This window comes from Hyla sarda, chromosome 1 (assembly GCF_029499605.1).
Source record: "Hyla sarda isolate aHylSar1 chromosome 1, aHylSar1.hap1, whole genome shotgun sequence".
In the NCBI taxonomy this organism is placed as follows: Eukaryota; Metazoa; Chordata; class Amphibia; order Anura; family Hylidae; genus Hyla; species Hyla sarda.
In genome coordinates, this window is record NC_079189.1 from 525009048 (window position 1) to 525031268 (window position 22221).

A 22221-nucleotide genomic window follows, 5' to 3' on the forward strand; every position below is an offset into this window, starting at 1 on the left:
TGCACTGGCCCTTTAAATTTAGAAAAGCTGGCACACGCATGCCCTAGGAGGTGGGGATGCGCGCGCCGGCAGGGACGGGCAGGAGGAGAGGAACAGAGCAGGGCTTGCAAGCGAGCGCACCCTGCAATGTTTGAAGAAAATCCAGCGGGGACAGAAGAAGATGGGGTGGAAGGTAAGCTGCAGTCCGGGGTTCACATGCGGGCGCATCCTGCAATGCGAACCACAGCACTGCCAGGAGCAGAGGGCAGAGCCCTAACAGTACCCCCCTTGGGTCTCCCCCTCTTTCGGGTCTTAAAAAGTTCCAAAGTAAGTCACGGTCCAGTATATTCTCCTCTGGCTCCCAAGATCTCTCCTCCGGACCAAAACCTTTCCAGTCCACCAAAAAATAATGTCTCCCTCTTACAGCTTTCGAAGCTAAGATTTCTTTTGACCTTGTAGAAGTCAGAAGAACCGGAAACAGGAATGAAAACAACAGACTTTTGCGAGAACTGATTAATCACGACTGTCTAGAGAAGGGAGACATGGAAAGAATTCGGAATGCATAGGGAGGAAGGCAGACAAAGTTTATAGGAGACCGGATTAATCTATTGTAAAACCTCAAACAATCCCAGGAAACGAGGGCCCAACTTTTAGCTGGGAACCTTGAAATGGATACATTTAGAGGACAACCAGACCTTATCACCGGGAGAAAAAGATGGAGGAGATCTTCTTTTCTTATCCGCCTGAGATTTCATACAGGAGGAGGCTTGAAGCAGAGAATGCCAAGTCTGTTGCGAGATGGATGTGAAATCCCAAACTAGTTCCTCAATGGCTGGCAAGCCTGAGGAGACTGGAAGAGGAGGACGAAGATGAAGACCATAGACAACAAAAAATGGAGAAGACTTTGTGGCCTCAGAGTCTCTATGATTGTCGGAGAATTCCTCCCGGGGTAAAAGATCGACCCAGTCGTCCTGTCAGGCTGAACCAAAGTGATGAAGAAATTCTCCCAGTACTTGATTTACTCACTCAACTTGCCCATTGGATTGTGGGTGATAGGAAGATGAGAAATCCAACTTGATTTCAGACAAGAGCATAAAGCTCGCCAGAACTTAGAGACAAATTGCACCCCGTGGTCCAAGATGATGTGAGACGGGAGGCCATGTAAGCAGAAGATATGCAAATTTGGCCAGTTGCGGAGCAGATGGTAAACCGGGCAATGGAATAAAATGGTCCATCTTGGAAAACTGATCGACCACCACCCAGATGACTGTATTGTTCTAGGATGGGGGAAGATCGGTGATAAAATCCATAAAGATTTGTGTCGGGAATGGCAAGAGGCTGCAGAAGGCCAGCAGGTCTCTGCCGAGGAGTCTTGTCTCGAGCACAGGTAGCACAGGAACTGACAAAGTCTATGACATCTCGTTAGAGGGTGCCGAGAGATTAATTGAAAAGACTTCCGCACATTGGAATGGCCAGCTAGCAAGGAAGAATAACCCCAGCTCAGCACCTGCGTCTCAATAGAGGTGGTACAAAGGATCTTCCAGATGGAGCTTGCTGGAGGACTGCAGGTGCTACAGGAACCAAACACTCAGGTGGAATAATATGACGAGGAGTGGAATCTTTTCCAACCACATCTGAGGACCTGGAGAGTGCATCGGCTCTAATGTTGGCAGGACGGAAATGAATTAAAAAACCTGAACCTGGAGAAGAAGAGCGACCATTTTGCCTGGCGAGGATTCAGACGTTGAGCTGACTGACGATATAAAAGGTTGTTGTGATCCGTAAAGATGCTGGCTGGATGTGTGGAACCCTCCAAAAGATGACGCCATTCTTCTAAGGCAGGTTTATATATCGAGCAGTTCACCAAAAGAGTAATTCCTCTCCGCTGGTGAAAAGGTCTTGGAGAAAAAAATAGAGGTCATCTTCTTGCCCTTGGAGGTTTTCTGAGTTAAAACTGCGCCAGCTCCTACAGAAGATGCGTCTACCTCCAAAAAAAACAGCTTTTCAGGGTCAGGTCTTGAGAGAACAGGTGCTGAAGCGAAGGCAGATTTCAACTGAAAGAAGGCTTCCTCAGCCTCAGGAGACCAGTTCTTGGGGTTGCAGTTCTTTTCGGTGAGGGCTACAATTTGGGAAACCAAGGAAGAAAAGTGTGTAATGAATTGACGGTAGTAATAGGCAAACCCAAAAAATCGTTGAATAGCCCGTAGACCAGAAGGATGTGGCCAGTCCAATACTGCAGAAAGGTTGGCAGGATCCATCTGTAGACCTTGGTGGGAGACTAAGTCTTCCAAGAAATGGAAGACTTGCTCTCTCAAAGAGGCATTTCTCAAGCTTGGCATACAGATGATTATCCCGGAGACGCTGAAGGACCAGATGGACATGGAAACGATGAGCCTCCAGATTGGGAGACAAAATCAGAATATCATCCAGGTAGACGACTACACAGGTGTACAGCAGATATCAGAAGATGTCATTAACGAATTCTTGGAAGACAGCGGGGGAATTGCAGAGACCAAAAGGCATGACAAGGTACTCAAAATGGCCATCTCTGGTGTTAAAGGCTGTCTTCCATTCATCGCCTTCATGAATTTGTATAAAATTGTATGCTCCTCTCAGATACACCTTGGAGAAGATTCTGTCTCCCTGTAAACGATCAAAAAGTTCAGAAATCAAAGGCAAAAGCGATTTTTGATTGTAATCTTGTTTAAACCCCGATAGTCAATACAGGGACACAGAGATCCTGCTGGAGAGGTGGATGGATGAAACCCTTTTGTAGGTTTTCTTGGATGTATTTAGCCATAGCTTGTGTCTCAGGTAAGGATGAAACCCTTTTATAGGTTTTCTTGGATTTATTTAGCCATAGCTTGTGTCTCAGGTACTGATAGTGGGTAAACTCTTCCCCGGGGAGGAGTAGTGCCATGTTGAAAATCAATGAGGCAATCAAAGGGACAATGTGGTGGAAGAGTCTCTGCCTGCTTCTCGCAGAACACATCAGAATAATTTCAATAAGGGAGAGGTAGGCCTGACTTAATAGAAGATCTTATGCTGGGTGGACTCCAGACAGTGTCCAAGACAGAAAGTTCCCCACCGAGAAACCTCTTCAGTGTTCCAGTCAAGTTGCAGAGAGTGACGCTGAAGCCAAGGAAGTCTTAGAAGAAGTTCAGATGTACAACGAGGAAGCACAAAGAATTCTCCTTATGTAACACTCCCATCTGCATGGACCGTACCATTCAGGTTCTCTCAATTCACTGAAGAAATATATAGAGGCTTGACAAGCCGAGACACAAGGAGATGATGCTTTTGGACCAAGTAAGTATCAATAAAATTTCCTGTGAACCGTAATCCAAGAATTCAGAAGCGGAGAAAGAAGTCTTAGTGGAGGTATAGACTTGAACAGGCATGGTAAAACGTGGAGAGGTACTATTCCCACCCAGGGATGCCTCTCCTACCTTCCCTAGGTGCGAGCATTTCCCGAACGCTGCAGATGAATTGGACAGTCCGGAAGTGCTCAGAACTGGCACAGTAGAGACACAAATTCTCCTCACAACACCGAGACCTCTCCTGTGAAGACAATCTAATCTGATCCACCTGCATAGGCTCCTCCTTTGGTGGCACTGGAGAAGAATGAAGCGGACGCTGTAACGCTTGAACACTGGTGCTAGGCGAGGGAACCGACGTGTTCGAAAATGTTCTCTTTCGCAACAAAGCTCTTTCTGTCTCTCAGAAAATCGGACATCAATTCGAGTGGCCAAGTTGATTAGGTCACTCAGGGAAGTTGGAAGGTCTTGTGCAACAATGGCATCCTTGATTTTACTAGTAAGTCCTTTTTTGAAGGTAGCGCACAAGGCCTCATCATTTCAAGCCAGTTCGGATGCCAGGATGTGGAATCGTACCGCGTAATCCCCTACAGAATAGTTCCCTTCTCAGCCGAGGAAGCCCACCCCGTTTCTTCAAAGACATTGCAGAATTCTGTGAGGAAGGACCGGAGGTTAGCAGACACCAGATCATTACAATCCTAAAGAGGAGTAGCCTAGGCCAGAGCTTTGCCAGACAGAAGACTGATGATGAATGCCACTTTAGCACATTCCATAGGGAACTGGTAAGCCAAGAGTTCCAGATGCATAGAGCACTGAGTGACAAAACCTCTACACAACTTGGGATCTCCGTCATACTTGGAACGCAAAGATAAACGACGAATCTTGGAGCCACCGGAAGGCACTGGAGCTGATGACACTGAAGGTTCCGCTGAAGCCAGTTGTGGCTGTTGTGAGGTGAGAAACTGCTGCATCAGTGGGTAAGCTGAGACAACTACTGTGCTTGGTGCTCAATCTGCACGGACTGCTGTGCAACAATTGCCGAGAGATCAGAGACACTGGGCCGAGGAACCTTGGCGGGATCCATGGCTGGATCTTAATGTAATGGCTGGTTTGGTGGATCCATTGACCTGTTGAGGAAGATGGCTTGGGCTGTACCAGGCAGCGGAGTCTAAAGTGCCACTGGTTTTCACCAGAGCCAGCTGCAAAGGGGATGGACTTGCTGCGGAAGGTGGCACCCAGGTCGCTACCCCTGATACGACTCGTTCCCACAGGCAGCCAAGGTATAATGTGGCACAGGAAGGATGAGACACAGATGTAGTCAGGACAAGCAGGAGGTCAGGACATGTGGCAATGAAGCAAGGTCAGGTCACGTAGCAGGAGGTCAGAAGGCAGGCGGCACAGGAGCAAGGTCAGTATACATAGCAAGGGATCAGATACATGGCAAGGCAAGACACAAATATGCGCTTTCTCTTGGCAACTAAGGCACAAAGATCTGGCAGGGAGCAGGAGGAAGTGCCAGAACTAAATACGATTGGTTTGGGACAAGCACCAATTATTGGTGCACTGACCCTTTAAATTTAGAAAAGCCGGCGCTCGGGTGCGCCCTAGAAGGTGAGGATGCGCGTTCCGGCAGGCAAGGGCAGGAGGAGAAGAAAAGAGTGTTCCCCGCAACGTGAGGAGAAGGTCCAGCAGGGACAGAAGAGTACGGGGCGGAAGGTAAGCGGCAGTCCGGAGTTTGCATGAGGGCACATCCCGCAATGCGAACCGCGGCACTGCCGGGAGCAGAGGGCAGAGCCCTCACAGGATTATTGTGGATAGTGTGGTTTGTGAAAACTGTGTCCCTTTCCAAGGTTTTAGGTGTTGCCATTTTTATTTTTTTTTCCTTTGTAAAACTGTCAAAATAATACATTGCTTGATGTTGGCAACATACTAAATGTGTGTGTAAACAACTTATCATCAACACATATTTTTCTAATTGTTTGCTACATTAGCCAGAAAAATATCCCTAGCATTGGAACACATTCCTAACAACACACCACAACAAACATTACACACTCTATGGGTGATATTTTTCAAAACCTGTCTAGAGGAAAAGTTTCCCAATTGCCTATAGCAACAAATTAGATTGTTGCATTTTGCATAGGCTATTAGAAAAAAGAATGAAGCAATCTGATTGTTTGGTATGGGTAACTGTTCAACTTTTCCTCGTAACATGTTTATAACCCCTATGTTTTGTGGTCTAATGTATGTCTTGAAAATATGTGGGTTTGTTGACACTTTTATAATATTTTTTCTTTGGTTTCAGACAGCTCTGTTGGCATGCTTACTAGTCTTTTCTGCTCTAATCAATGGGCATTTAGGCAAAAGGAACCATGCTAGCATTCCTTCGTGCATGGGCAATGCCATTCGACGTCAATTTCCTGATCCAAATGGAAAATACACAGGCTTCAAGTGAATTTTGAATTATAATTCCCTAGAAACACCAAGAGGTCAACATTTCTGGACCTGTTCTATTTGTTTGTGAATGAAACAACATTGCATTTCGTTTTCAAAAATATTGTTTGACATGTTGCCCTAAGGCATTACTAAATGAGTTATTTATGTTATTTGGTCTACAAAAATGTTCTATAGAATCTAAATGCTGGCCTACTGAAGGCAATTTTTTGTTTGTTGCTTGACAAATGACAATGGAAATTGTGTGACAATAAATACAATCTTTATTGTCAAGCTTGCACTCTGTATTTGTCTTTTACATTATCTAACAAACATAATATACAAAATAAATAAGGTTTGGACATTTGCTAGTACAAACTAAGCAGGGTCAAACATATAAATGTTAGATTAATGACACATAGTCAATGTAAGGTTAATCAGAACCCTCACACGTTACTCGGTGAAGCGGGAGGTAAAGCTTGATATGAGCTCGACTTATCGGGTTTTGTGATTGGTGCCATATTTAGTGGCAAAACATCTCACTGTGACTGCCAGACTATTTCTGTTGTATTTTCAACTACTTGAACGACCTCCTCCAAAGCATCAAATAAAAACTCTTGGGATGTTGGCTCATAAAGATTCTTCACAACCCAAGCTCTCCTTCCTTTTGAAAACTCAATATGATGTATTACAGTTCCAATAGGGTCTCCCCTTGGCTTTTTTCACCAATGCTTGAATTCTGCCAAAGTTGCGATTGTGATGCATAGCAGCTATCTGTGTCCTGGCCACCACAGTCAATGTAAAAATGTATGCGTTTAGGTCGGTACTTGAGACACAAGCTATGATAAATCTCCAATTGGCCAGTGTGGCAGAAGGCTAATAACTGGCAGATGTCTTTGATGAGCACTGGGTTCAGCACAATCTTGCTTAGAACATTGTGGGCTAGTGAGTTAAGAAGCAGCCACTTTGTATTTGTTATTTTTTCTATTTATAAGGGTTGGTTCATTTTCAACATGTTCATTGACAACATGGTTGGTGACGGTCTTCCATTTCTCCACAAGCACCTCTGGATTTTGATTATAGCTCCAGGCACACCACCATAAGTGTTTTTTTATGGGCTGAACCCATGAGCTGAGGATGTTTGTTTTTTTAGTTTTTGCTCAAGCTTGTTGCCAATAGTTTTAGCTAAATGCCAGATATCAAATTGATGCTGGATTGCTGGATAGTGTTCGCTAGAGATGAGCAAATCGAATCTGACGAATCCGAATTTGTTACGAATTTCATGAAAAGCTCAATTTGCAACGAATGCGAATATATCGCTGCAATTCTACCACTCGAATCGCTTCATTAAACTCCATTTAGTTCGGTCCAGCCTCCAGGGCATCTAAAAATGCAGATCCACATGTGAGGACATGGGGCAAGGAATCCTGGAAAGGTGGGAACAAGGGTAGGCGGGATGACCCTGAATCACATGCAGGATGCAGCCTATCAGCAGCCAGTCACCCCTGTGATGTCACAGCCCTATATAATCGGCAGCCAATCACTTCATCTTTACACTACAGAGAGATAGATAGGGGCAGACAGCCCTGTGTGTTACACAGAAAAGCTTTTTCCAGCAGCAATTTACCTCCTAGTCAAGTGAGTGTTCTGTTGGACAGAGAGCAGTTTGTTTGTCACAGAAAAGCATTCTTACTACAGCGATCCTCCTCCCAGTCACTGTCTACAGAGTTCTATTATAGAGAGGATTAGAGAGCAGTGTGCTGCACAGAAGAACAGTGGCGATTCAGCTCAAGCACAAATCCTGCCTAGAAGCACTGATAGGGAAGGGAGTGAGATTGAGAAAGCAATTTTGGCTGTAGTACACAGCGACTGTGTGCTGCAGCACTGGTGTCTAATGCTGGTGATGTGCACAAAAACTTTTTTGTGTACTGTAGCGCTGTCATTTCTGTTTTGGTTTGTGTTCACACACAGCCTATTGGTTTTCCTGTATGTGAACAGTTTTATCTTCCCTGGGTAGGGAAGAGTTAAATGTCTCTGGCTGTTTCAGCCAGGCTCTGTTAGCCAATAGCCTTTTGGGTGTGTTTATTTAATGTCAGCCCAGGCTAGCCTCTGGTGGCTGGTGATTACAGATAACTTCTTTGTACCCTGTCTTGCTAACATGTCGGAAATGCATCTAATGGAGGCTGGGTGAAACTCTGTTTGTTTTGTGCTTTTATCTACTATATCTGTTTTAGCAAGTACCTTGTATTTTCTGGGTTTTGCCATTTTATGCGCTATGCTCTTAGTAAATTTTAAGCTGTGTTTGTTTAGTTGGTTTTTGGATTTATTATTCTTTCTGTTATGTGTCTGTTCACACTATGTCTGAGCATGCTCTGTATGTTATCCCTGTTTGGTATCCTGGTTCTATGTTCCAGTGTGTACAGCGTCCTATATTTACATTCTGTTTGGTTGATCTGATATTTGTCCTTTGTACTTGTACCTGTTCAGTGTAAACAGTGTCCTATCTGGCATCCCTGTTTCTGGTCCTTGGGGACTTGGAGTCTACTGGACGTTCCTGAGGGATTGCAGTTTCTGTCTTGTGTTTAGTGTGGACAGTGTTCTATAATTATATCCTGTTTATCTAGATATCCCTGTTACCTGTCCATGGGGAATATGGGGAATTGAGAATTAGTACAAGATATCTCCGTGCTCCAAGGTGGACTCTGGGAGATTGCTTTATGTTTATCTATAGATCCCTGTTTCTGGTCCATGGACTTGGAGTCTATTGGATGTTCTGGGGGATTATGCTATATTCCTGTCTGTTTCTGAAGTCTGTTGACTTATCCGTTTTCCTGTCTGGTGTTTTGAACTTTATTTGTTATTAGTTCTTGTATTCTGATCTCTTGAGTTTTGTACAAGTCTGCTTATCTATAGTGACCTCTGTTCATGACCACAGATCTATAGAGACCTCTGTTCATGACCACTGAGTCCTCTGTTTATGTCTGATGATCTTTAGTGTCCTCTGTTCATGTCCGCTGATGGTGTGTTCTGTGCTGCTCACTGACCTGTGTCCTCTGAACTTATATACTATAGAGGTGTATTTTCCTGTTAGTTTTCTGGTTGGTGACCGACTATTTATTAGTGTGTGTTTTCATTAGGGCCCAGCACTTTAAATCAGGGAGGGACCGGCGCCCAGTTGTCCATTCACCGTTTAGGGTGGATGGGCAAGTAGGCAAGGAGAGATGGTTTTAGGGTCGGTTTAGGGCTCACTCTCCCTGTCCCCGGGCGGTCCCTAACAAGCGCATTTTTCTGCCCTCATACGTGCATACCACATATGTACATCTAAGTGTTGTACCATTTTGTTCCTGATAAAGTTTCAAGGGCCTAGATACTGTGAAAGGACAGCCAAAAGTACTCAATGGTTGGTGTTGTACACAAAGTTTTTAAGCGTACTGTAGCAAATTTTTCTGCCCTCATAAGTGCATACCACGTACGTACATCTAAGTGTTGTACCATTTTGTTGCTGATAAAGTCTTAAGGGTCTAGATATTGTGAAAGGACAGCCAACAGTACTCACCGACTGGTGTTGTACACATACTTTTTAAAGCATACTGTAGCAAATTTTTCTGCCCTCATAAGTGCATACCACATACATACATCTAATTGTTGTACCATGGTTGTACACACAAACTTTATAAGTGTACTGTATCACATTTTTCTGCCCTCATAAGTGCATACCACATATGTACATCTAAGTGTTGTACCATTTTGTTCCTGATAAAGTTTTAAGGGCCTTGTTACTGTAAAAGGCCAGCTAACAGTACACAACTGCTGCTCTTCTAGACAAATATTGTTTTAATCCCTTAAGGACCCGGGCTTTTTCCGTTTTTTCATTTTCAATTTTTCCTCCTTAACTTTAAAAAATCATAACTCTTTAAAATTTTCACCAAAAATTCTATATGATGGCTTATTTTTTGCATCACTAATTCTACTTTGTAATGACGTTAGTCATTTTACCCAAACATCTGTGGTGAAACAGGAAAAAAAATCGATGTGCGACAAAATTGATGAAAAACACTATTTTGTAAGTTTTGGGAGCTTCCGTTTTTACACAGTAAATTTTTCGGCAAAAATGACACCTTATCTTTTTTCTGTAGGTCCATACGGTTAAAATGATACCCTACTTGTATAGGTTTGATTTTGTATCACGTCAGAAAAAAATCATGAATACATGCAGGAAAATTTATATGTTTAAAATGGTCATCTTCTGACCCCTATAACTTTTTTATTTTTCTGAGTTCAGGGCTAATTTTTTGCGCCATGATCTGAAGTTTTTAGCAGTACCATTTTTGTTCTGATCAGACTTTTTGATCACATTTTTGTGGTATAAAAAGTGATCAAAAATGCACTATTTTGGACTTTGGAATTTTTTTGCTCATACGCCATTGAATGTGGGTTTAAAAAGTGGTATATTTTCATAATTCGGACATTTCCACACGCGGCGATACCACATATGATTATTTTTATTTACACTGTTTTTTTTTTAAATTCTTGGAAGTGACGGGTGATTCAAACTTTTATTAGGGGAAGGGATAATTCAAAGGGTTAATGATTTTTTTTACACTTTTCTTATGCAATATTATAGCTCCTATAGTGGGCTATAACATTGCATTAACTGATATTTAACACTGATTGATGCATCTCCATAGGAATGGATCAATCAGTGTTTTCGGCGATTGATTGCTCAAGCCTGGATCTCAGGCTTGAAGCATTCATTCGGCGATCGGACAGCGCAGGAGAAGGTAAGAAGACCTCCTCCTGTTCTACAGCTGTTCGGGATGCCGCGATTATGCCGCGGCGATCCCGAACAGCTCCCTGAGCTAGCCGGGCACTTTCACTTTAGTTTTTAGCCGCACGGCTCAGCTTTGAGTGCGCGGCTAAAGGGTAAATAGCGCGCGGTACCGCGGCTATTAGCGGTGGGTCCCGGCTTCACTATGATGCCGGGCCCGCCGCGATATGATGCAAGGTCGCCGTGTGACCCCGTGTTATATCGCAGGACCGGGACTCATGGCGTACGTCATGGGTCCTTAAGGGGTTAAGCGTAGTGAGGCGGATTGTACTCCCCTCAGATATGCACTAAGTATGTCAGGCAGAGAAGTGCCAGGATGTGCACAGAGGAGTGTCAGAGTCCTAAATTCATCAAGGGCAGGCAGAGGTCGCAGCAGACTAGGGGCAAGTGTCAGCAGGAGTCGCAGAGAGAGGCCTGATCTCCCGGTATCAACTAGCGTTTGTGTCTCGACCAGCAACCCATCTGCTGTCATCGATTGGTTAACACGGTCATCCACTTCCTCACAAGTGACATCTGATACCCCCATTCGGTGGGTTCCTCAGACACAACCCTCAGTTGGCATGGCCGGGGAGCAATCCCTGTCCTCCCATTGCCTCTGTCCTGTGCTGTTCCCTCCCCTACAGAAGTATATTATGTTGTGGGTTATGCTCCACTATTCAGTGAGGACGATCTAATAGAGGACAGTCAGCAGCTACTGCCCAGCCAAGAAGTGGAGGAGACATCCACCGCTTCCTCCGCTAGGCAGGCAATTAGTGATGAGGAGAGTGATGTGGGAGGTGGTGTTACCAGCGTTCAGGGTCCTGAAGCAGACACTGTTGAGGAACCTGAGGAGGACATCAGTGATGTAGAGACACTTGTTGATGATGATGAAGCAGATCGCAATTGGGAGCTGGATGCAGAAGGGGCTTCATCATCATCAGGAGAAGAGGGTTGCAGGTTGCCCGTGAGGCAGCAGCTAAGCCAGCAAGGTGGTAGCATGGTTGGCAGTCAGCATGGTGGCAGAAGTGGAAATTCTTGACCCAAACGTGCCCGGGGGATACCACCTGCTTTTCAGCAGCCTACCTTCCCGGGAGGTAGAGGAACAGGGATTCCTGGAGACGGCGGCAGTAGCAGTTAATTAGTGCAGACTGTTGGTGGGAAAATTAGCTACTCAGTGGTGTGGCAGTTTCTCATCAAGCATCTGGAGGAGGTTAACATAGCCACATGCAAGATTTGTCCGCAGAAGGTGAAGTGTGGCCAGGTTCCCAATGTTGGCACCACGGCCCTGCGTCAACATTTGCTGTGGCCTGGGAGAACCGTGGCTCCGATGAGGTGGTCCAGCTTGCTGCATCACACCCAGTGGTACACCACCTCCTCTTTTAGCCAGCCTCAGCCGAAGGGAGCTGTGTGTCATACCCTCCTTCTGTCGCTCCAGATGCTCCTGCCCCTCTTACTTTTAGTCAGTTATTCCGCCAGCAATCCATAGGCGAAGCCTTGTCCAAGAGACAACAGTATGCGCCCACTCATCCAATGGGGCAGCAGCTGAATGTGCACCTGTCCAAGTTCCTGGTGCTGCAGTCCCTCCCTTTTCAAGTAGTGGACTCTGCACCTTTCATTTTCCTGAACATTTCTTCAATGTGGGACATGGCACCATAGCCATCAATGTTTTTTTTTAGACAAGATTCAAGAACAATAAACTTAGTGTAATCTACTACATTGGGGCTAAGTGAGTATAAATTATCCAAATTATCCAAATTAGGCTGCTCATCCTCTTTCAAGCTGATTGACTCATCTGATTTGTCGCTACAGTTGCTGGTGTGAAAGCTGGGATCTTCGGGATCATGGTCTGATGAAATTGAACTTTTGTTCAGGTTGTAATTTTCAGAGTTTTGTTACATATGTCCTGGAGGCAATTCATGTTGCCAAGGTATTGGAGACAAATAATGTAAAATGTCTGTTTAAGGGAGGTGTCTATCATGTGTTTGCTTTGGATCAGAATGATGATTTTGTGGTAAATTAGCCAATGTACCTTGGCCACAAACACCATGAGTACGATTTTTTATTTATTTTCGGGCTCCATCCAGTATAATGTGTTTGTGGCAAAATCACGCTTCAAAACAGGACTTGGACTTGGCTTCAACACAGGACTTGGCAGGCTAACAGAACAGGGTTCATCCAGGACTACGTTGTCCAAAGCCTGAGAAGACAGTGATGTCTCACTTGATTCTGCAAGTGCAACAACAGAACTGCTGCCAATCTGTGATAAAAACATCAGAAGCTGGTGATGGATCCATTCTGCTTGACATTGGTGGCATGTTGTGTGGATTTGCTATGTTACTCGTGTTGTGTAGTGTTGAGCGGCATAGGCCATATTCGAATTTGCGATATTTCGCGAATATATGGATGAATATTCGTCATATATTCGCTAAATTTGCATAGTCGTAATTTTCGCTAATGCGAAAATTCGCGTATGCGAAAATGTTCATATGCGAAAATTAGCATAAACGAAAATTCGCACATGCGAAACTTTACATTATGCAAATTTTCGCATACGTGAAAATTCTCACGCCAGTCTCACACAGTAGTATTAGAGCCTTCTTTACACCACACAAGCTGGAAGCAGACCGGGATGATCACTGTGATGTGTACTGGGGGAAAAAAAAAAAAAAAAACTGAATACTCGTAATTACGAATATATAGTGCTATATTTGCGAATATTTGCAAATTCGCGAATATGCGATATTCGTGAATAAAATTCGCATTGCGAATATTCGCGAGCAACACTAGTGTACTTTCCTGAAGAGATGCAGATTCCAAGTGTTGTGGAATTTGGTAGGTACCACACGCAGTAGAAGTAGAGATAGTTTCAGTGGAACATGAACATGTGCTTACACTTGCACCACACATAGCATTACTAAAGGTGACTAGTGTTGCTCGCAAATATAGCACAATATATTCGTAATTACGAATATTCATTTATTTTTTATTTTTTATTTTTTTTAATTCACAGTACACATCACAGTGATCATCCCTCTCTGCTTCCAGCTTGTGTGGTGTAAAGAAGGCTCTAATACTACTGTATGAGACTGGTGTGCGAAATTTCGCATATACGAATTTTCGCTTATGCTAATTCTTTATATGCTAATTTTCGCATACACAAATTTTTGCCTATGTGAAAATAAATGGAAAAATAAAAAAGTTATAGGGGTCAGAAGATGACATTTTTAAACATATAAATTTTCCTGCATGCAGTTATGATTTTTTCCAGAAGTGCGACAAAATCAAACCTATATAAGTAGGGTATCATTTTAACCGTATGGACCTACAGAATAATGATAAGGTGTAATTTTTACCGAAATATGCACTGCGTAGAAACGGAAGACCCCAAAACTTACAAAATGGCGTTTTTTCTTCGATTTTGTCGCACAATGATTTTTTTTTTCCGTTTCGCCGTGCATTTTTGGGTAAAATGACTAAAGTCACTGCAAAGTAGAATTGGTGACGCAAAAAATAAGCCATAATATGGATTTTTAGGTGGAAAATTGAAAGGGTTATGATTTTTAAAAGGTAAGGAGGAAAAAACGAAAGTGCAAAAACTGAAAAATCCTGAGTCCTTAAGGGGTTAACGTAGGTAAATTTCTATGACCAATAATACTGGTATACAAGGAGTAAATATATACCACCACACAATAACTGAATAATACCGCCATACTGTACTGAATTAAACCACTATACACAGACCAGTATACTATAAAGGATCTGTATACAATATAAGTGATTATATGCAGGACCATATGGAGGTAGATATCAGCTATACACAGAATGCGTATACCATATAAGTGATTACAGTTACATTTTGGGACTCACAATTACGTCTTTTCTGATCAGCGGCGTCCTCTTTCCTTTTCTTCTCCGTCCGGATAAGACCGCCATGTGGATCTCTGAACATCTGCAGGAAAAACATGTCAGACTCTGCATATATTCAGTGCCCTCCTCTACACAATCTTCCCATCTATAGTCCCACAAACTGTGATAATGCCCTCCTTGGTGTCCTGCACAGTAAAAGGGCAGGTAGGTAGGTAGCCAGGTAACCCCCTCTTTCCCATAGGTATATGCAGAGTTACACCCCCCTCTTTCCCATAGGTATATGCAGAGTTACATCCCCTCTCTTTCCCATAGGTATATGCAGAGCAACGCTACACCCCCCCTCTTTCCCTTAGGTATATGCAGAGTTACACCCCCCCTCTTTCCCATAGGTATATGCAGAGCTAAACCCCCCACCCCCTCTTCCCCATAGGTATATGCAGAGCTACACCCCCCTCTTTCCCATAGGTATATGCAGAGCTACACCCCCCCTCTTTCCCATAGGTATATCTAGGGCTGGGCGGTATGCCGGTTCATACCGAATACCAAATTTTTTGGGCTGCACAATATGAATTTTCCCCCATACCGCAATACCGGTTGGGCCCCTCCCCCTCGGGAATGTATTATCAGCCTAGCACAGTGCTGTCCCCACATCGGGGAACTAATCCTATGTTACCCGCCAGCACTGTTCTACTCCCCCCAATTAATGATCAGCCCAGCTGGGTACTACTCACATATGTCAAGCACTGCCCTCCTCCTCTTTGTTGGGGGCTGCCGGGCGCTGGAACTCTATACTGTACGCCAGTGGTCTCCAACCTGCAGACCCCCAGATGTTGCAAAACTACAACTCCCAGCATGCCCGGACAGCTGTTGATGGAACTCTCTGTACGCCAGTGGTCTCCACCCTGCAGACCTCCAGTTGTTGCAAAACTACAACCCCCAGCATGCCCGGACAGCTAACGGCTGTCCGGGCATACTGGGAGTTGTAGTTTTGCAACAGATGGAGGTCCGCAGGTTTGAGACCACTGCTGTACGCTGTATACCTATGCCCAGGCTGCAAAAGATACAGAAAATAAACTTTTAACTCACCCACGTCGCTGGGGACGGGAACGCCGGACAGCCGTCAGAATATCACCGGCCAGAGCGATGCCCCGCCCCTGCCAGTGATAGGCTGAGCCCACTGTCATGTATGAAGCCGTATACAGCGTACAGCAGTGATCTAAAACCTGCGGACCTCCAGCTGTTACAAAACTACAACTCCCAGCATGCCCGGACAGCCATTGGCAGCCCCCAACAAAGAGGAGGAGGGTAGTGCTTGACATATGTGAGTAGTACCCCGCAGGGCTGATCATTAATTGGGGGGAGAAGAACAGTGCTGGCGGGTCATATGATTTTGGGGGGGGGGGGGGGGGGGAAATACCGTTATATACCGTGGAACCACCGTAAGTAAAAAAAATACCGTGATACACATATATGGTCATACCGCCCAGCCCTAGGTATATGCAGAGCACCCCCCTCTCCCTCCCTTCCCTAGAGGTATATGCAGAGCACCCCCCCTCCCCCCTTCCCTATAGGTAAATGCAGAGCACCCCCCTCTCCCCTATAGGTAAATGCAGAGCACCCCCCCTCCCTCTCCCCCTTCCCTATAGGTAAATGCAGAGCACCCCCCTTCCCTATAGGTAAATGCAGAGCACCCCCTCTCTCCCCCTTCCCTATAGGTAAATGCAGAGCACCCCCCTTCCCTATAGGTAAATGCAGAGTACCCCCCCTCCCTCCCCCTTCCCTATAGGTAAATGCAGAGCACCCCTCTCCCTCTCCCCCTCTTCCCTATAGGTAAATGCAGAGCACCCCCCTCCCTCTCTCCCCCTTCACTATAGGTAAATGCAGAGCACCCCCCCTCTCTCCCCCTTCCTGTAGGTAAATGCAGAGCAGCCCCCCCTCTCCCCTATAGGTAAATGCAGAGCACCCCCTCCCTCTCCCCCCTTCCCTATAGGTAAATGCCGAGCACCCCCCTCCCTCTAGGTATATGTAGAGTAACCCCCCCTCTCCCCCCTTCCCCCTAGGTAAATGTAGAGCAAAAAATAAAAATAAAAAAGGATGCTCACCTGATATCCCACGCAGTGATCTCCTCAGCTGCAGGGCCGCGTCTTCTCCCCTCCACAGTACAGGCGCCGATGAGTGACGTCACTGGCGCCTGTAATGCGTGCTGCGTGGGGGCGGAGGTCACGTCTCCTCTGTGTAGCTGCAGATGCGGCTCACACAGAGGGGAGGCCTTCTCCTGTATATGCGTGTATCGCGCATACAGGAGAAGGTAGCGCTGTCTGCTGGGGATCTGGGACTAGTGTCCCGGACCTCAGCAGCGGCGGCGGCGGGTCAGTCCGCCTCTGGCACCCCCCTTGAGAGTGGCACCCGGGGCAGGCCGCCCCTCCCGCCCCCCCCCCCTTGGTACGCCACTGATATGAGTCATGTGTGAAATGTCTTGAACATAACCTATAGTTATCATTTATTTTCCATTTGAGACTTTCTACACCATTTCTTCAAGATTTTGGTCAAACTGGCCCATCTGTTACAGCCAAATTTTGATCCGATTCATCTCTCTTTGAAAACTATGTAAAGTCACGTTAGGATCTTTTCTTCACCATGAAAATGTACAGTTTCTGAGCAAACACGAGGGCATACTAGAAATGTAAAACATTGAAACACTAAATAAATATTTTGACCATATATCAATCTACAATTATTTCCAAACCAACCACCACACCAAATGAGACTAAGTGATGCATTATTTGACAAGCAAACATCACACCAATGTGCCAGGTTTTGTCTAAAGCATTTATCAAGTTTTGACACTAGGATTATCTGTCAGAACAATCTCTCAAACTTGCATTTTTATGTTTGAGGCGTGTCAACATGTAGCAACATGTAGGAAAATGGTTATGTGCAAAATGGCACATTAGCTTCACAGTCAGCCTCTTGTGTTTTTACAAACATTTGAGTTTTGCAAAGCATATCAACAAAAATACATTTTGGCACAGGCTATTTTTGGCAACATGGTTGCCTCCAGCTGAAGGATAAATAGGTGTTTTTTTGCTACATATGTATGTGGGGAATAAACACTGAGCTAAGTAAGACTGTGTTCACATATGTGTAGCATCTGGCATAGGTGAACTCTACCTAAATCTAACCACAACTGAGGCCACAAATGATGACAACTTGTCATCAGTTGTATGACATCTGCTGTCCATTGTTTCTGGGCAATGGACAGGGGGACACAGCAAGCTGCGTTCCCCTGCCCGGTGCCCTTCAGCACGTCCAACCATCTGGCATCAAAAGTGAGACACTGAATGATTGTGGACTGTCCCATTCAAATGAATGTGATCAGTTTGACCATCATTTTATCTCTGTTGCATGCGTGAGGGAAACTGTTCAGGATGCCACACCTGAACCAAGCCAAAGAGACACAGGGGTAAACAAGTAGCTAAAAAGCATAAACTTTTTGTCGGAAATGCATAGGCCATTCCCCTCCATGCTGTCCTTGGTCTCAGTGTTTGGACGTTGAAGCAGTTAGCACCATTTATGCTCAGACAATCACTGGGATATCTGTGTCAGGGCAGTGTTTATATGATTGTGAAAGGTCCGAGTCAATAGCAAACACACTTGGTCAAATACCACAGCAGTAGAAGGGTAAAGCAACCATGAAAATAATTGCCTTTTCAGCCTAAAAAAATGTAACCTACCTACTGGGGTGACAGGACATCAACTAGTGAAGATTTGACCATTGTGTGGTGTTTTGTGACAGAGATGACCATGTGTGAGAATGTGACATGGTTGTATGATGAATTCACCAAAAGATCACCGAGGTGATCCACTAATTCCCTATATTTCCCATATACTTGTTAAAAGGTGTAATCTTTATTAATTCAGAACACCAACAAAAAAAGGGGGTTAAAAATTGCAGTGTATCTCTCCTCCCGTATTGATAGTAGTTGTCTGTGCCAACCAGGCATCACCTATTATCTACCTGTGTGTACCTGCAGTGTACACACGGTTGTTGGGGGAGTCTGCACTGTATATTAAAAACCTATCCTATGCCCCCCTCGACATGTTTCGCCGCAGGACGTGGCTTTGTCAAGAGGTTTTAGGGCACTGGTTGTATGATGCACTGTGTTTATCCAGATGTCAGGGGTTGTGGGAATGTGACCTTGAGGGATAATCTGATAATGGACTTGAACGTGACGTAGGTGGATAATGTGAGTAGTGGGAATTTGACAGGGGGGGTTGATGTGACTAGTGTTTGGAATTTGTACTGCAGGGGTCTCAAGATGTTGGCCCTCCAGATTTTGCAAAACTTCAACTCCCAGCGTGGCTGGACATGCCAAGACAACCATTTGCTGCTGTCGAGAATGCTGGGAGATTAAGTTTTGCAACATCTGGAGGGCCACCAGTTTGAGACCCCTGGTGTACTGGGACAAGCTTAGAATTGTGTGAAATGTGTACTCGGTATTGTATGTGAAAAGTTTCAAAATACCTAAAAATGCTTGAGTTTGCACATGAAAGGTGGCAAATACAAACATTTGTGGACATTGTAAAAAAGCTGTGTAGAGGAGGAGTGGTGCAGTTGCCCATGACAACCAATCATAGTTTTTTAGAAATATTTTCACAGGTGTATTCCTAATTCTTAGTCTAAAATAAGATTGTCTGCCATGGCCATATGCACCACTCCTCTACACAGTTTGTGAAAAATTCCACCCATTATCTCCTGAGGGAAACACATTCATACTTGACAATCTTTGTTAAACTATTTACAAGGGCACAGTTAGCACATATTGGGCATTACTGTTGTGTTGTATGGTTACAAATTCCTTAACTATATGTGCCCAAGGAGGTCGATGTGACTATTTACTATATGGCTTGTGGAGGAGTGGACATGGGGGAAGGAGTGGAGAGAGAGGAAATGGCAAGGAGGGGAAGAAAGAGTGATGTAGATAGGGAGAAGAAAAGGGTGAGAACAAAGGTAAAGAAAATGGTAACAATGGGGGTACGGAGAAGAAATAGGCAAATAAAGTGTAGACCAAAGTGTTTGTTGATGTTTTTAGAAAAATATACATAAAATGCCTTGAAGACAAAAAAGCTGACCACCAAAAAAAAATATATATATATCATTATTTTGCTACATTGTATTTTATGCATTTTCAGCAAGCTCATATTCACCAACACCCACCTGCTGTTCACTTTATTTTCCTCTTTTTTTCAAAAAAACATGATTTTTAGCTAAAAACATCACCTCTGTTGTATCACGTCTGCTCCCTACCTCCATCACTCTTTCTTCCCCTCCATGCCCTTTACTCTCTCTTTCACCTCTTCACCTCTTTCACCCATCACCACAACAAGCAAACACAATAACATGGCACATCTCTAACCCCCCTGCCTGTACATTGATACCTTGATATCACCAGCTACAAACATCAACACCATCCCCATGCCACACACATATTCAACTCTACCCATACGAGAAAACCAGGTCATCTCATTACTCTACATAGTAAAAATATGATGTATTCACTTAAACAACATACAGATCATATTTGCAGACAAACCTTGACATTACATTTTCATGTAAACATACAACAAAACAGACAACAATAACTTGTAGCGCTAAAACACACACAGCTACACACAAATAATTGAGATAAACATCTTAAAATATGCCTAAAAAATAAAATGAATAGCAGGAAAGTTGCCCGCAATAAAGTCACAAAACACACATACACCGTGATCACATTGGCAAAATCAAACTTTATTATGAAAACAAGATAATTTATAAAGTGGATGCTACAAATTGGGCTAATTCTTGCTAATACAAAAATAATAGAAAACACCAGATCCAAATTATAGAGCCGCCGCATCTGTGAATGCAGATTGGGGCAATAGCACAGTGCCGAGAGCTGGGGCAAAACACGAAGGTACGGCGCATGCGCACAGTATGCCTTGAGAAGAAGCTCCACCACTCGGCAGATATAGCAGACATGCGCAATATGTGCAGAAGATGACTCGCACTGGATCCATGATGCATGCACTCGGCGCTCACGTCGATTGGCCCAGGATATGATGATGCCCGGCAATAAACCAGAAGCAGCAAAGGCCCACCCACTGAAATACATTAGAATATTCAACAAGAGGGCCATCTTGACTCTGGACACGGGAGGAGGGAAAAACATACGTCACCGCGACACTGCGGGCGAGCTGACAACAACAAGGCCGAGAACATTAAAAAAAAAACCTTGTCAACAGTCACGGAGCTCCCAAAATCTACACGACTTCCTGAACATATGAACAGTAAGTACAAATGAAAAACCATGCATAATTGACACAGCAAGCACATTAGAGAGTTAACCAACTTTGCACAATGCTCAAAGGTAACAATAATGTCATAGCAGTGGAGAACCCCTTTAAAAATTTGTTTAAAAATCCAGGGAGAGTAGAGAGCACAAATATTGATCTGCAAATTGCTGTAACCCACAAGAAACAGGTCTGATCCCCCAAGGATATACATAATGATACATGGTTATAAAGAAATAAAGGCAATTATATATTTGGGGTGAAAAAGTGCTGTCTTGTCCCTGCAGTTTTGTCTGTGTGGAGAAATAAAATACAAGGAGACAAGAAGAGCTCTGTGCAGCGAGAACACGGAGGACAAGCAGGGCTCTGTGCAGTGAGGACAAGCAGGGCTCTGTACACTGAGGATAAGCAGGGCTCTGAACACTAAGGAGAAGCAGGGCTCTGTGCAGTGAGGACAAGCAGGGCTCTGTGCACTGAGAACACGTAGGACAAGCAGGGCTATGTGCAGTGAGGACAAGCAGGGCTCTGTGCTCTGAGGAAAATCAGGGCTCTGTGCACTGAGGACAAGCAAGGCTCTGTGCACTGAGAATGCTAAGGACAAGCAGGGCTCTGTGCAGTGAGGACAAGAATGGCTCTGTATACTGAGGACAAGCAGTGCTATGTACACTGAGGACAATCGGGGCTCTGTGCACTAAGGACAAGCAGGGTTCTGTACTATGAGGAGAAGCTGGGCTCTGTACACTGAGTACAAGCAGGGCTCTGTACACTGAGGACAAGCAGGGCTCTGTGCACTGAACACAAGCAGGGCTCTGTGCACTGAGGACAAGCAGGGCTCTATACACTGAGGACAAGCAGGGCTCTGTGCACTGAGGACAAGCAGGGCTCTGTGCACTGAGGACAAGCAGGGCTCTGTACACTAAGGACAAACAGGGCTCTTTGCACTGAGGACAAGCAGGGATCTGTGCACTGAGGACAAGCAGGGCGCTGTACACTGAGGACAAGCAGGGCTCTATACACTGAGGACAAGCAGGGCCCTGTGCACTGAGGAGAAGCAAGGCTTTGTGCACTGAAGACAAGCAGAGCTCTGTGCACTGAGAACACAGAGGACAAGCAGGGCTCTGTGCAGTGAGGACAAGCAGGGCTCTGTGCACTGAGGACAATCAGGACTCTGTGCACTGAGGATGCTAAGGACAAGCAGGGCTCTGTGTAGTGAGGACAAGAAGGGCTCTGTATACTGAGGACAAGCAAGGCTCTGTGCACTGAGGACAAGCAGGGCTATGTACACTGAGGACAAGCAGGGCTCTGTGCAGTGAAGACAAGCAGGGCTCTGTGCAGTGAGGATAAGCAGGGCTCTGTGCACTAAGGACAAGCAGGGCTCTGTACACAGAGGACAAGCAGGGCTCTGTACACTGAGGACAAGCAGGGCTCTGAACACTGAGGACAAGCAGGGCTCTGTGCACTGAAGATAAGCAGGGCTCTGTG